The following is a 14152-nucleotide window of genomic DNA, read 5'->3' as shown; positions in this document are numbered from 1 at the left end:
ATTAGTTAGGGAAGTGGATTGGACTGAAGAACTTGTGGATCTAAATGCGGAGGAGGCCTGGAATTACTTTAAGTCGCAGCTGCAGAAACTATCACAAGCCTGCATCCCAAGAAAGGGGAAAAAAACCATAGGCAGGAGTTGTAGACCAAGCTGGATGAGCAAGCATCTCAGAGAGGTGATTAAGAAAAAGCAGAAAGCCTACAAGGAGTGAAAGACGGATGGGATTAGCAAGGAAAGCTACCTTAGTGAGGTCAGAATATGTAGGGATAAAGTGAGAAAGGCTAAAAGCCAAGTAGAGTTGAACCTTGTAAAGGGAATTAAAACCAATAGTAAAAGATTCTATAGCCATATAAATAAGAAGAAAACAAAGAAAGAAGAAGTGGGACCGCTAAACACTGAGGATGGAAAGGTGGTTAAGGATAACCTAGGCATGGCCCAATATCTAAATAAGTATTTTGCCTCAGTCTTTAATAAGGCTAAAGAGGAGCTTAGGGATAATGGAAGGATGACAAACGGGAATGAGGATATGGAGGTGGATATTACCACATCTGAGGTAGAAGCCAAACTTGAACAGCTTAATGGGACAAAATCAGATGACCCAGATAACCTTCATCTGAGAATATTACAGGAACTGGCGCATGAAATTGCAAGCCCATTAGCGAGAATTTTTAATGAATCAGTAAACTCAGGGGTTGTACCGTACGACTGGAGAATTGCTAACATAGTTCCTATCTTTAAGAAAGGGAGAAAGAGTGAGCCGAGTAACTATAGGCCTGTTAGTTTGACATCTGTAGTATGTAAGGTCTTGGAAAAAATTTTGAAGGAGAAAGTAGTTAAGGACATTGAAGTCAATGGTAATTGGGACAAATTACAACATGGTTTTACTAAAGGTAGATCATGCCAAACCAACCTGATCTCCTTCTTTGAGAAGGTGACAGATTATTTAGACAAAGGAAATGCGGTAGACCTAATTTATCTCGATTTCAGTAAGGCATTTGACACGGTTCCACATGCGGAATTATTAGTCAAATTGGAAAAGATGGGGATCAGTATGAAAATTGAAAGGTGGATAAGGAACTGGTTAAAGGGGAGACTACAACGGGTCGTACTGAAGGGTGAACTGTCAGGCTGGAAGGAGGTTACTAGTGGAGTTCCTCAAGGATCGGTTTTGGGACCAATCTTATTTAACCTTTTTATTACTGACCTTGGCACAAAAAGCGGGAATGTGCTAATAAAGTTTGCGGATGACACAAAGCTGGAGGGTATTGCTAACACAGAGAAGGACCGGGATATCATACAGGAAGATCTGGATGACCTTGTAAACTGGAGTAATAGTAATAGGATGAAATTTTATAGTGAAAAGTGCAAGGTCACTAGGAAATTTAGACTTGAAATTAGACTAAGGTTTCTAACCATTAGAGGAGTGAAGTTCTGGAACAGCCTTCCAAGGGGAGTAGTGGGGGCAAAAGACATATCTGGCTTTAAGACTAAGCTTGATAAGTTTATGGAAGGGATGGTATGATGGGATAGCCTAATTTTGGCAACTGATCTTTGATTATCAGCAGATAAGTATGCCCAGTGGTCGGTGATGGGATGTTGGATGGGATGGGATCTGAGTTACTGCAGAGAATTCTTTTCTGAGTGCTAGCTGGTGAGCCTTGCCCACATGCTCAGGGTTTAGCTGATCGCCATATTTGGGGTCGGGAAGGAATTTTCCTCCGGGGCAGATTGGCAGAGGCCCTGGAGGTTTTTCGCCTTCCCCTGCAGCATGGGGCATGGGTCACTTGCTGGTGGATTCTCTGCAGCTTGAGCTCTTCAAACCACAATTTGAAGACTTCAATGACTCGGATATAGGTTAGGGGTTTGTTATAGAAGTGGATGGGTAGGGTTCTGTGGCCTGCTTTGTGCAGGGGGTCGGACTAGATGATCATATTGGTCCCTTCTGACCCTAGAATCTATGAATCTGAGTCTGTGACACACAGCAGTGCCGTGTGAAAGTCAAGGCGCTCAGGCAAGCCTACCAAAAGACAAACGAGGCAAACGGTAGCAGTGGGTCAGAGGCCCATACATGCCACTTGTGATGGGGTCCTCTTACCCCACACTAGCCCAGACAGTGTTAAGCCCCAGGTATTGACAGCAGAAGTCCCACCTCCCTGTCAAGACTGGAAATGCTCCAAGTGCTCTAGTAGCATAAAGCGAGAGAGACCAGCTCATTCTGGGTGGAAGGCCACAGGGGAAGGACCTGCCTGGGAAGCTCCTGTGGAGGGCCAGCCACAGCCTCTGACTACACTGGGCATTGAAGCTGTTCACAGCCCACTTGCACCCCGGCGACTGGAGGAGACCCTGGAGATGACTGGACCTGCCAAACACAGGGGACCCGAAGTCTCCTGGGAAACCCCAACACAGACTCTAATAGGAAGTGACCCGGGGAAGGTGTCAGAGTGGTACCTGCCACCAGGGAAACTCAGCATGTTTCGGTAGGACCACCCCACTGAGTCAGTGGCAAGCCACTACGCCACTTTTAGGGCCTGGGTTGGGGCCCGGTGGAGTCAGGTGGGCCCAAGCCCCACTACCGGGGCTATCAAACCCCAATGCCATAGACTCTGGCCACTAGGCCACACTACCTGGCACCAAAGGGTCGTTTGGTAAACTCTGGCCGTTGGGCCACACCTCCCCACACCAAAGGGGGTGCTATAGACTCTGGCCGTGAGGCCACACCGCACTATACCAAAGGGGGCACTATAGACCCTGGTCATTGGGCCATGTCACCCTACTCCAAAGGGGATGCCATAGACTCTGGTTGTTAGGCCACACCGCCCTGCACAGGAGGGGGCACTATAGACTCTGGTTGCTAGCCATGTGGTCCTGTGCCGAAGGACTGCTTTGCGAACTGTGATGGATAGCCCACGCTGACCTGAGCCTAGGGGAGTGGACCGTCACACCGCTTCTATGATCAGCTGCATGGCATTCTGGGGGGGACCCTACCACTACCACACCACTGTCCGTGGACACCTGCAAGGGGAGAGTATCATGCAACACGGAGGAGGATTTTGTGGATGAGGAAGAGGAGGAGGAGGAGAATGCGCAGCAGGCAAGCAGTGAATCCATTCTCCCTGGCAACCAGGACATTTTCATCACCCTGGAGCCAATACCCTCCCAAGGCAGGATCCCTGACCCTGAATGTGGAGAAGGTACTTCTGGGGAGTGCACATTTGTAACTACAGTACAGGTTTAAAAGCAATAGTGTTTAATGTTTGATTTGTCTTGAAGACTTGGGATGCATTCGCGACCAGTACAGCTACTGGAAAAGTCTGTTAACGTGTCTGGGGATGGAGCAGGAATCCTCCAGGGACATCTCCATGAAGCTCTCCTGGAGGTACTCTGAAAGCCTTTGCAGAAGGTTTCTGTGGAGGGCTTCTTTATTTGGTCCTCCACAGTAGGACACTTTACCACACCAAGCCAGTAACAAGTAGTCTGGAATCATTGCAGCACAAAGCATGGCAGCGACTGGTCCTGGGTTTTGGTCAGATTCAAGCAACATTTGTCTATATCTTTCTGTGTTAGCCTCAGGAGAGTGATAGCATTCATGGTCACCTGATTGAAATAGGAGAATTTTTGTAAGGGAACAGTAAAAGGACCCTGTTCATGCTGGATTGTTTGTTCTTGGCTAAAAGGGATCATCCCTGAGAATAGCCATGCGGCAGCGGGAGGGGTGATGGGATCATCCGAAATAGCCATGCAGAGGGGTGGGGGAAGGTGTGTCCTGCACATGCACCCAAAAACTGCAGCCCCTCCTTTTAAATGGTAAACCCCCGGCACTGCTTACTATGGGAAAGGAGGGCGCTGCAGTTTGAAAACATTCCCACGTTATGAAGGTGTTAGAAGCCAAGCCCGCATACCTTTTGGCTTACCATGGCTGCCTGGAAACCGAATTCTGTTGCCCAGCTGTGTGTGATGTGTCACCATGCCGGCAGATGATCAATATAAAAACCAAAATGCGACCTTGTACCTAAAGCACATGTGCTGTCTGCTGTGAATTGTTTGATTCACTGTGAAAGTCTCCCTTTTGTTCTCAGAAATGTATCATCTTAAATTTTACTCTCCATTTTTATCCCTCTGCAGGTGAAAATGTTTCTATGCTCCCCCTATCATCTCTGTCCCTAAGGTTATCGCAGATTAGAAGGCGAAAAAAAGTGCACTCGTGATGACATGTTTTCCAAGCTCATTCAGTCCTCCCGCACTGATAGCTCACAACTGAATGCATGGAGGCATTCAGTGGCAGAGTCCAGGAAAGCATTAAGTGAGCATGATGAGAAGAGGCAGGATGCAGTGCTGAGGCTAATAGGGGAGCAAACAGACATGCTCAGGCGTCTGGTGGAGCTGCAGGAAAGCCAACAAGAGCACAGACCGCCGCTGTATCCACTGTATAACCACCTGCCCTCCTCCCTAAGTTCCATATCCTCCTCACCCAGACACTCAAGAACGTGGGGGGGAGGCTCTGGGCACCCAGCCACTCCACTCCAGAGGATGGCCCAAGCAACAGAAGGCTGTCATTCAAACAGTTTTGATTTGTAATGTGGCTACAATAAGCAATGTGGCCTTGTCCTTCCCTTCTCCTCCACTCCACCCTACCCCTCAAGGGCTACCTTATCAGTTATCTCCCTTTTTTTTAATTAATAAAGAAAGAATGCATGGCTTCAAAACAATAATGACTTTATTTCCTTTGCCAATTGTGATCAAAGGGGGGAGGGTGGTTGGCTTACAGAGAATTAAAATCAACAAAGGGGGCAAGTTTGCATCAAGGAAAAATACACACAACTGTCACACCGTAGCCTAGTCAGTCATGAAACTGATTTTCAAAGCCTCTGATGCGTAGCACGCCTACCTGTGCTCTTCTAATCACCCTGGTGACTTGCTGTTCAAAACTGGCAGCCAGGTGATTTGCCTCAACTTCCTGACCCCACCATAAACATCTCCCCCTTATTCTCACAGATATTATGGAGCACACAGCAAGCAGCAATAACAATGTGAATATTGATTGTGCTGAGGTCTATCCTAGTCAGCAAACAGCGCCAGTGAGCTTTTAAATGTCCAAAGGCACATTCTACCATCATTCTGCACCTGCTCAGCCTATAGTTGAACTGCTCCTTACTGCTTTCCAGGCTGTCTGTGTATATGGCTTCATGAGCCATGGGAGCAAGGGGTAGGCTGGGTCTCCAAGGGTAACTGTTGGCATTGCAACATTCCCAACAGTAATTTTCTAGTCTGGGAAGTCCCTTCTTGCAGCTGTTCAAACAGTCCGGAGTTCCTAAAGATGCTAGCATCATGCACCTTTCCTGGCCATCCCACGCTGATGTCAGTGAAACATCCTTTGTGATCCACCAGTACTTACAGCACCACTGAGAAGTACTCCTTGTGGTTGGCAAGGTGGTCCAGTGTCAAGACAGAGATATGTGTTCAGCCTATCACCCCGCCACAGTTAGGGAAACCCATTGCAGCAAAGCAAACCACTGTGACCTGCACTTTTCCCAGAGTCACTACCCTTGATAGCAGAACATCAGTGATTGCCTTGGCTCCTTGAATCACAGCAGTCCCCATAGTAGATTTGCCCATTCCAAATTGATTCCTGACTGACCAGTAGCAGTCAGGCATTGCAAGCTTCCACAGGGCTATCGCCACTCGCTTCTCAACTGTCAGGGCACAATTCATCTTGGTTTTCCTGCGCTTCAGGGCGGGGGAAAGCAACTCACAGAGTTCCAGGAAAGTGGCCTTATGCATGCGAAAGTTTTGCAGTCACTGGGAATCATCCCATACCTACAATACTATGTGGTCCCACCAGTCTGTGCTTGTTTGCTGGGCCCAGGATTGGCATTCCACTGCATCAACGAGCCCCACTGCCACCATGATGTCCCAATTGCCATATCTTGAGCTTTCAGGAACATCTGTGTCCGTGTCCTCCTCACAATCATCCTTGTACTGCCGTTTCTTAGCCAGGTTCTGCACATACTGCAGTATAATAAACTAAGTGTTTACAATGCTTGCAACAGCAGCAGTGAGCTTGGAGTCAGCATGGGTAATCCAGGAAAAAAGGCACGAAATAATTGTCTGCAGTTGCTTTCATGGAGGGAGGGAGGGGAGACTGACGACATGTACCCAAAACCACCCACAACAATGTTTTTGCCCCATCAGGCATTGGGAGCTTAACCCAGAATTCCAATGGGCAGCAGAGACTGCAGGAATTGTGGGATAGCTTCCCACAGTGCACTGGTCCGTGAATCAATGCTAGCCATGGTAGTGAGGACGCACTCTGCCGACTCAATGCACTTACTGGGGACATACACAATCAACTGTATAAAATCGATTTCTAAAAATCAACTTCTATACAATTGACCTAATTTCATAGTATAGACATACCCTAACAAAGTTATGAATGTAAGCTCCTGGGCTGAGCTTTTGAAAGTGCTGTGCAAGTTTCCTTTGAGGACAAGGACTGAGAGGTCAGATGTAGAGTGAACGCTCTCTACAAACCCACAGGCAGCAGGATGTTTTTGTCTTTTATCATTTTCCTGCGTGAGTTCATACAACTTCTTTAGTCCTCCTCTTAATAAATTAGCTACACTGAGAGGCGGGTTCAGAAGCACTGTCTTTGGAGAGGAGAGGAGGCGAGACTGTGGGCACCAAGGAGAAGTGAGGTATGGTTGTCTCCTTTTATTCTAGATGCATATTCTCTGCCCTTCCCACTTCTCTCTTGTGCTCTCTGATCCCCCCCCCACTCTCTCTCCCTCTCCTTTTATGCTTTGATTCCATTGAACAGCCTGCTGACATCAGCACTATTTGACAATTCCTGCCATGCACCAAGCTGGAGTTGATCATTACCTTTACCCCGTCCTCACACTCCTTGTGTAAATAGGTACATGGTGTAAACTCAAGCAGTGATGCAGACAATCAGAACAAATTCTTCCAGGAACCGGAGTTAGGCATCAGCATGCCCCTACAAGCACCTCAGTTTTCTAGCTCCCTCGAGGGCTCGTGCAGACCAGTACAGAAACTACCGCTGCCGCTCTCATTGGTAATAACTCTTTTTATTCTTATTCTGGAAATTGTAGCTCTTTTGTGATGATCTTTAGCAAGTTCCCTTGTGTCCTGCTGCCTCCAAGTGAAATCCAGCTATTGCCTCAACAACTCAAAGCTGCAATCTGCCATCCCCAATATGGGACCCAAAGCAACTGCAAATCAGGCAGGATCCCCTCTGGTAAAACAAAACACACGCTAAATATAATCCTGCTCCAGAAAGCAGCTCTGAAGCTGCCCATGCTTTCTAACAGAGGAATGGCTGCAAAAGAGAACAGCGTCCCCAATATCTGGCACAGCTGCTGTGGAACGCCTTGTAGGAAAGTGCCCAGCCAGAGGGAGGGAATGGAAAGACGCAGGACTGGGCACCAGGAGCCCTGGCTTTTGCAATTGCATCAATGTTTTCTAACATGAGTGCTCCAAGTTTGGGGTCCACATACAGGCATCCCAATACAAGTGGCCTGATTCTCCATGGTGCTGAGCACTCTTAACTCTCCCTGAAGTCAGTGGGAGGGGAGGGCTGTCTGCAGACCAAGACACTTCTGTCCCTGTATCTCTCCAGCTGCAATATGGGGCTAGTGATAGCGGGCATGGAGCTTCTCACAGGGAAGGTGCAAAGGATCATCACTGTAAAGCAGTGTGTACTAGGATGTGGCTGCTGGAGCTGGAGGGATGGGAGAGGGGGTAACAATAGCTATTTTGTTTTCAAAGAAAGGAACTGCATCTGCAAAGGGCAAATAAAGTAAAATCCAGCAGCTGGCAGGGAGGAGGGACAAGATCTCAAAATACACAGAAATAGTGTGGGAGATCTGAAAAAATAATCTCTTCTCTCATCACCTGCTCGCAAGGTATTTCCCAGCATTCACTGACCCATGGCATATCCATGGGACAGGTAAGTGTTCATTGGGTGCAGGCTTTGAGAGGTTAGGTGATTTCTCTGTCACTGACAGAGCCAGAAATATACTTACCTATGTTTGAGTTTCAATCAATTGCTGTAGCCAATGGACTCCTCGCACGTACCAACACCTGTCGCTACATCAAGCCAAAATGCTTTTCAGCTCCCAGTGGGGTGAAAACCTGGGCTAACTGAAGGGATGTTCCAGGTAAGCACTCAGTAATATCTAATGGAGCCTTTTGGCCACCAGGGCATAGTCAGAAGTGATGGAAATGACAGGGACAAGGTGCAGAGGGAGCAGAATGGAAAACCATCACCAGGTAGCTGTTGAGCTGGTCTAAGGTAAAGTGACCAGGTACTGCTTTCCCAGGCACCCTCCAGCCAGTCCCCCGTCTGCCCCCTTTGCATGTCACCCTGTAGACGTGCCTCGTTGCTCTACGGCACAAATTCGCAGGAAACCACTCTTTCAAACACCAGTGCCCTTTTATTTCCTTGTATTTTCCCACCACCACGTATATACAGCTTTATACAGTTCGCTATGAGGCAAGTAGCCCCTTGGGGAACAGTTTGCTCTTGCAGCTAGCTGGGATCAACAGGTCCTCACTCCTCACTTTCCTGTTCCTCCCCTCCTACTTCCTTCCTGCTAGCTTTATAGGCCTTCCCCCATTAAGCTCACAGGTCTCTCTCCTTTAGGGCTTTAATCAGCCACAGCCTGTCAGCTCCAATCTCTTCCCCTTACTGGGAGCTGAGCTAGCAGGCTCTGAGCTAACAGGGGCTCCGTCAGTGCCTTTTGGCCAGCACCCTGTTACACACCCCCTACCCCAACAAACTTGGCCCTGCCTTTCTGATGCCCTCAGGTTATGACATCACAAATGATTGCTGGGAGACACCCAGAGACTTGTGATTGGTGAGGGGCAACCTGCTAGGAAGCAGGGCTGGCTCTACAGTTCTCACTGCCCCAAGCAGAGCACCGAATTGCCGCCGCAGACGGTGGGGGCAGTCCGTGTGGCTTTAGGGCTGCAGGCGCGTTTCTGCGGCGGAGGCAATTCCGCAGCAGCTTCTATGTTTATCTGAAGCCGCCGCAGACAGCTAAACATAGAAGTTGCTGCGGAATTGCCGCCATCGTGGAAACGCGCCTGCCGCCCCTAATGGCACAAGGACTGCCCTCGCTGTCCACAGCAGCAATTCGGCACGCTGCTTGGAGGCAAAACAGCAGGGACTGCCACCCCTTGCAGAATGCTGCCCCAAGCACCAGCTTGGAATGCTGGTGCCTGGAACCGGCCCTGCTAGGAAGCCAAGGTGCAAGTAGGGAACAGTGAGAGCAATCAGCAGAAGCGTTTGCAAAGGACCTGTTTGACAGATGTGTCTGGGGATGTCAGTGGCTCTGACTACATTGCAGTTACAAGTTGAATGGAACTTCCTGTCTGACAGCACACCTGCAGGCCAGGGTAGGAAATGCAGATCAGACAGCAGCCGGGGAGAAGTCCAGCAGCTGGGGCCAAGGGAGCTCTCTGGGCGCACTGTTGGGGAAGGGAGGGAACAGCACAGGCAGCGATTACTGAACTCACAAGACGTGTACAGAACAGAAAAGCATAAGCCACTGAAGCAGTGAAACCAGGAGAAGGGGCACTGGGCACTCCCCTGAAGGAACTACTGGTGGAGGAAATGGATCTGATGCTGCCTCTCACCATCTCCTACTTCTCTCATTTTATTCTCAGTCTACATCAACATAACGAAATATGCTTTCTCAATGTGATGCCCAGCAAGGTCTCTCCAAACTTGGGCTGGATTCTGTCTGTGCCTTTAATCAGATTGCCCATGGTAGTATCTGAGCACTTCAAATCTTCAGTGCATTTTCCCAGACACCCTGCACGGCAGGGCAGCACTATTATCCCCTGTACAGATGAGAACTGTGGCACAGGAACATTAAGGGACAGAATTTTAAAACTATTGAGGCATCTAAATAGATAGGCACCATTGAAGCTATCTGCACCTTTTACAAAGCTAGCCCTAGATGACTTCCCCAAGATCATACAGATAGTTTGCTGGAGCAGAGACTTGAACCCAGGTCTTCTGTGTCCCAAGCACAGCCTTCCTGTCTCATTCATTTTACCAAAAGAACCACTGAATGAAGCAGCATACAGGTTTTATGGGGTGTTGTGAGCAGCACCAACACTGAGCCACCAGCCTCCATGCACTGTACTCAGGTGTGCAATTAAACTACAGACCAAAGCAGCTCTCCAATAGGAAAGGACTATGAGCTCCAGCTGGGGCCTTTAAGGTATAGCCTGCATTGTGGGGTGCAGAGGAGGATGAGCTGCTATACGGTCTCCTGGAGGAATTCTGGCTTCTCAGCCTGTCCTAGAGCAATGGGATTGATGGGCTGAACCCTGAGGCATTCCACCTCTTACCTCCCCATACTGCTCTAGGTTACTGCAACTATTTCTCAGCAAGGCTAGAAGCAGATAGTGGTCTCTTTGCATATCATTATAAGGAAACAGTCTCCAGCTCTGAATAAATGGAGACTGAGTGCTCCTAAAGTTGTGAGGTCAGTGCAGACACATAAGAACTGACATGCCTGTGAGCCCAGGGATGCCAGTTCCTCCTCTGTAAGTGGAGGAGAGAAGCACAGCTATTCTCAGTGGGGATAATCATTTCACCAGCAGCATAATCAGAATGGACTGACATGACTTCCATCTAGCAGAGAACTAGCCTCACCTCAGTCCCGGGAAAAATCATGAAGCAGGTCCTCAAGGAATCAGTTCCGAAGCACTTAGAGGAGAGAAAAGTGATCAGGAACAGTCAGCATGGATTTACCAAGGGAAAGTCATGCCTGACTAACCTAATTGCCTTCCGTGATGAGATAACTGGCTCTGTGGATGAGGGGAAAGCAGTGGACGAGTTATTCCTTGACTTTAGCAAACCTTTTGATACAGTCTCCCATGTACTCTTGCCAGCAAGTTAAAGAAGTATGGGCTGGATGAATAGACTATAAGGTGGATAGAAAGCTGGCTAGATTGTCAGGCTCAACCGGTAGTGATCAATGGCTCCATGTCTAGTTGGCAGCCGATTTCAACCACAGTGCCCCAAGGGGCAGTCCTGGGGGCAGTTTTGTTCAATATCTTCATTAATGATCTGGAGGATGGCGTGGACTGCACTCTCAGCAAGTTTTCAAATGACACTGCACTGGGAGGAGTGGTAGATACGCTGGAGGGTAAGGATAGGATACAGAGGGACCGAGGCAATTTAGAGGATTGGGACAAAAGAAACCTGATGAGGTTCAACAAGGACAAGTGCAGAGTCCTGCACTTAGGACCGAAGAATCCCATGCACTGTTATAGACTAGGGACCAAAGGGCTAAGAAGCAGTTCTGCAAAAAAGGACCTAGGGGTTACAGTGGGCGAGAAGCTGGATCTGAGTCAACAGTGTGCCCTTATTGCCAAAAAGGCTAATGGCATTTTGGGCTATATAAGCAGGGGCATTGCCAGCAGATCAAGGGACTTGATCATTCCCCTCTGTTCGACATTGGTGAGGCCTCATCTGGAGTACTGTGTCCAATTTTGACACTACAAGAAGGATGTGGAACAATTGGAAAGAGTCCAGTGGAGGACAACAGAAATGATTAGGGGGCTGGAGCACATGACTTACGAGGAGAGGCTGCGGGAACTGGGATTGTTTAGTCTGCAGAAGAGAAGAATGAGGGGGGATTTGATAGCTGCTTTCAACTACCTGAAAGGGGGTGGCAAAGAGGATGGGTCTAAACTGTTCTCAGTGGTTCCAGATGACAGAACAAGGAGTAATGGTCTCAAGTTGCAGTGGGGGAGGTCTAGGTTGGATATTAAGAAAAACTTTTTCACTAGGAGGGTGGTGAAGCACTGGAATGGGTTACCTAAGGAGGTGGTGGAATCTCCTTCCTTAGAGGTTTTTAAGGTCAGGCTTGACAAAGCCCTGGCTGGGATGATTTATTTGGGAATTGGTCCTGCTTTGAGCAGGGAGTTGGACTAGAATATTTGATGTTGAAGGAGAAGGAGGTGTGGGCGGGGGGGAAGCAAGATTTTCTTTGCTTCAGATATTCTATGATTCTAACTTGTAAAACATTAGTGATAGATGCAGCTGAGACCAGCTCACTAAGGGCCACAAGCCAGGATCCGGCTCTGCTACCAACAAATCAGTCACCTTTCCCTCTGACTCTGGAATAGCTGGAATGGCATGAGGTAAGATGGGGTGTCAGCACCTTGCCACTTTCAAGTTCCTGTGCCCGCCTATTCATGGGCTGCCAGTTGTGGCCTATTGGCCTCCTTCCCCACTATCACCCCTGTCTGGGTGGGTAGTGCGACCTAGCAGCCAGAGTAGCAGGGTAACGAGGCTTAGTGGCCGGAGTCCATACGATCCCCTTCGCAAGCAGGGTAGCGCGGCCTAGCGACTGGAGTCCATACAACTTGCTCCCCCCATGTGGGAGTGTTAGAGAGCTTATTCCTTCACTCTCACCCTTCCCTGGTCCTTCTCGCATGAGCAGAGCAACAATACCTGAAGTCCGAAGGTGCAAACAATTCAATGTTTATTGGGGTGAACTTCCAGCAAGCTTAAATTCAAGTTTCTTTTCCTTATTTTTCGAATCCCAACTTACTTCCTGTTTGCCCCTAATTTATATAGTAATATTTTCAGCTATACCTTAACCAATCATTCTACTAAAATTTACCTAACCAATCCTAACGTATTGTAACATGATTAGCTAACCAATTATATCTCACCACCTTAATTAGTTTACACTTAGCAAAATTAATTATACAGCAGACAGAAACAATCACAGAACCAGACAGAGACCATGCAAATAAACAAACAAAACAATACAGAAGTAAGGATTTCACAACTACATCTATATAGACATAAGGGTTCTCCAGCTGTGTCTATTGTTAAGTGAGTTCTTACCAGACAGAAAACTATCAAACTAAATTTCTAGGCTCTTTCCTTTCTCTGGAGGTAATAGATCGAATCACGTTCCTAACAGTCCCAGATTGCCTTATTTTAATATGACTAGTTTGGAATGTGAGGATGTAACCATACATTTCCCAGTTTATGGCTGCTAAAGAACCAAGCCTCACACGGTCACAGTAAGAGAAGGCCACTACACAGACAGTAATTTTCTATTCTTTCTTTTATAACTCTATAACTAGCTAAGTGATAATAATACACCTAAATTCTTAAAGTATAGGCCTTTGCAGACAGGCCTGAATATCTATATCCTAACAGGGAGCAGTGCAGCCTAGCAGCTAGAGTCCATACAATCCCCCTCACAAGTGGGGTAGTGCAGCCTAGAGGCCAGAGCCCTTAGGATTCCTCACGGTTCAGGAGGTGAGGTGGTAGGGGGACCCGGGACCACCCTCTCCACCAGGTCCCAACTCAGGGCCCTGTTAGTGGCAAGCTCCCCTTGCCACTCGCTCGGCAGGGATCCTCCTGCAACACGCCGAGTGCCTATGCGGCTCTAACGCCATTTGCCTCTATAGTTCCCCTGGGTGACTTCCTACCATAAATGCCAGTTTCTCTGCTGAGGGGGGTCCTCCGGTCTGTTCTCCTTCTGTGATGTCCTCCATCGGGGTATCAGGGAGTGTCCCGGTTTGGCTGGCCTCCGGATCCTGGTGTGCGGGCTCTCCCTCCTCAGGAGCTAGCAGTGTGCCTCCTTCTTCTCCAGCGGTCAGCCCAGACTGAGCTGTCCTGCAGGCTTTTCAACCTGTTCTCCAGTTGGAGCATGCCCAGCAGAGCTTCCGGGGCGTGGCTTCCTCTGCTAGGAAAGAAGGGTTAACCCCTGCGGTACCAGTGCGGGGCCACTCTGCCCTATCACAGGTTCATAGGTCTGATCTTGTCTGGAACTTCCTGTGTTTCTAGTTGTCTCTTCCCCACAACCCCTCCTATCTTCTGACCCAATCAAGTACATGCATTTTTAATCCTAATGCTCAAGACAATGAAACCATTCATAGATCCCATGGCCAGAAGGGACTATTGTGATCATCTAGTCTGACCTCCTGTATAGCACAGGCCAGAGACCTTCTCCAAATAACTCTTGGAGCAAATCTGTTAGACAAACATCCAATCTTGATTTAAAAAATTATCAGTGATGAAGAATACACCACAACCCTTGAGAAATTGTTCCAGTGGTTAATTACCTTCACTGTTAAAAATGTATGCCTT

At 48.2% G+C, this 14152-nt stretch overlaps 1 long non-coding RNA gene across 1 annotated transcript in view; it reads right to left on the bottom strand.

Moving 5' to 3' along the window:
- LOC127055927 (uncharacterized) overlaps nucleotides 1-13641 on the bottom strand; it is a 45108-nt gene extending 31467 nt beyond the window's left edge. Inside the window, exon 1 of the long non-coding RNA XR_007775668.1 lies at nucleotides 13492-13641. This is a non-coding gene — a long non-coding RNA (uncharacterized LOC127055927). The remainder of the gene's footprint in view (nucleotides 1-13491) is intronic.
- Between the last annotated feature and the right edge of the window lie 511 nt (nucleotides 13642-14152).

The sequence above is a fragment of the Gopherus flavomarginatus genome, chromosome 7 (genome assembly GCF_025201925.1).
Source record: "Gopherus flavomarginatus isolate rGopFla2 chromosome 7, rGopFla2.mat.asm, whole genome shotgun sequence".
NCBI lineage: Eukaryota > Metazoa > Chordata > Testudines > Testudinidae > Gopherus > Gopherus flavomarginatus.
The sequence above is the reverse complement of the archived record's forward strand: the minus strand, read 5'-3'. Positions and strand labels throughout refer to the sequence as shown.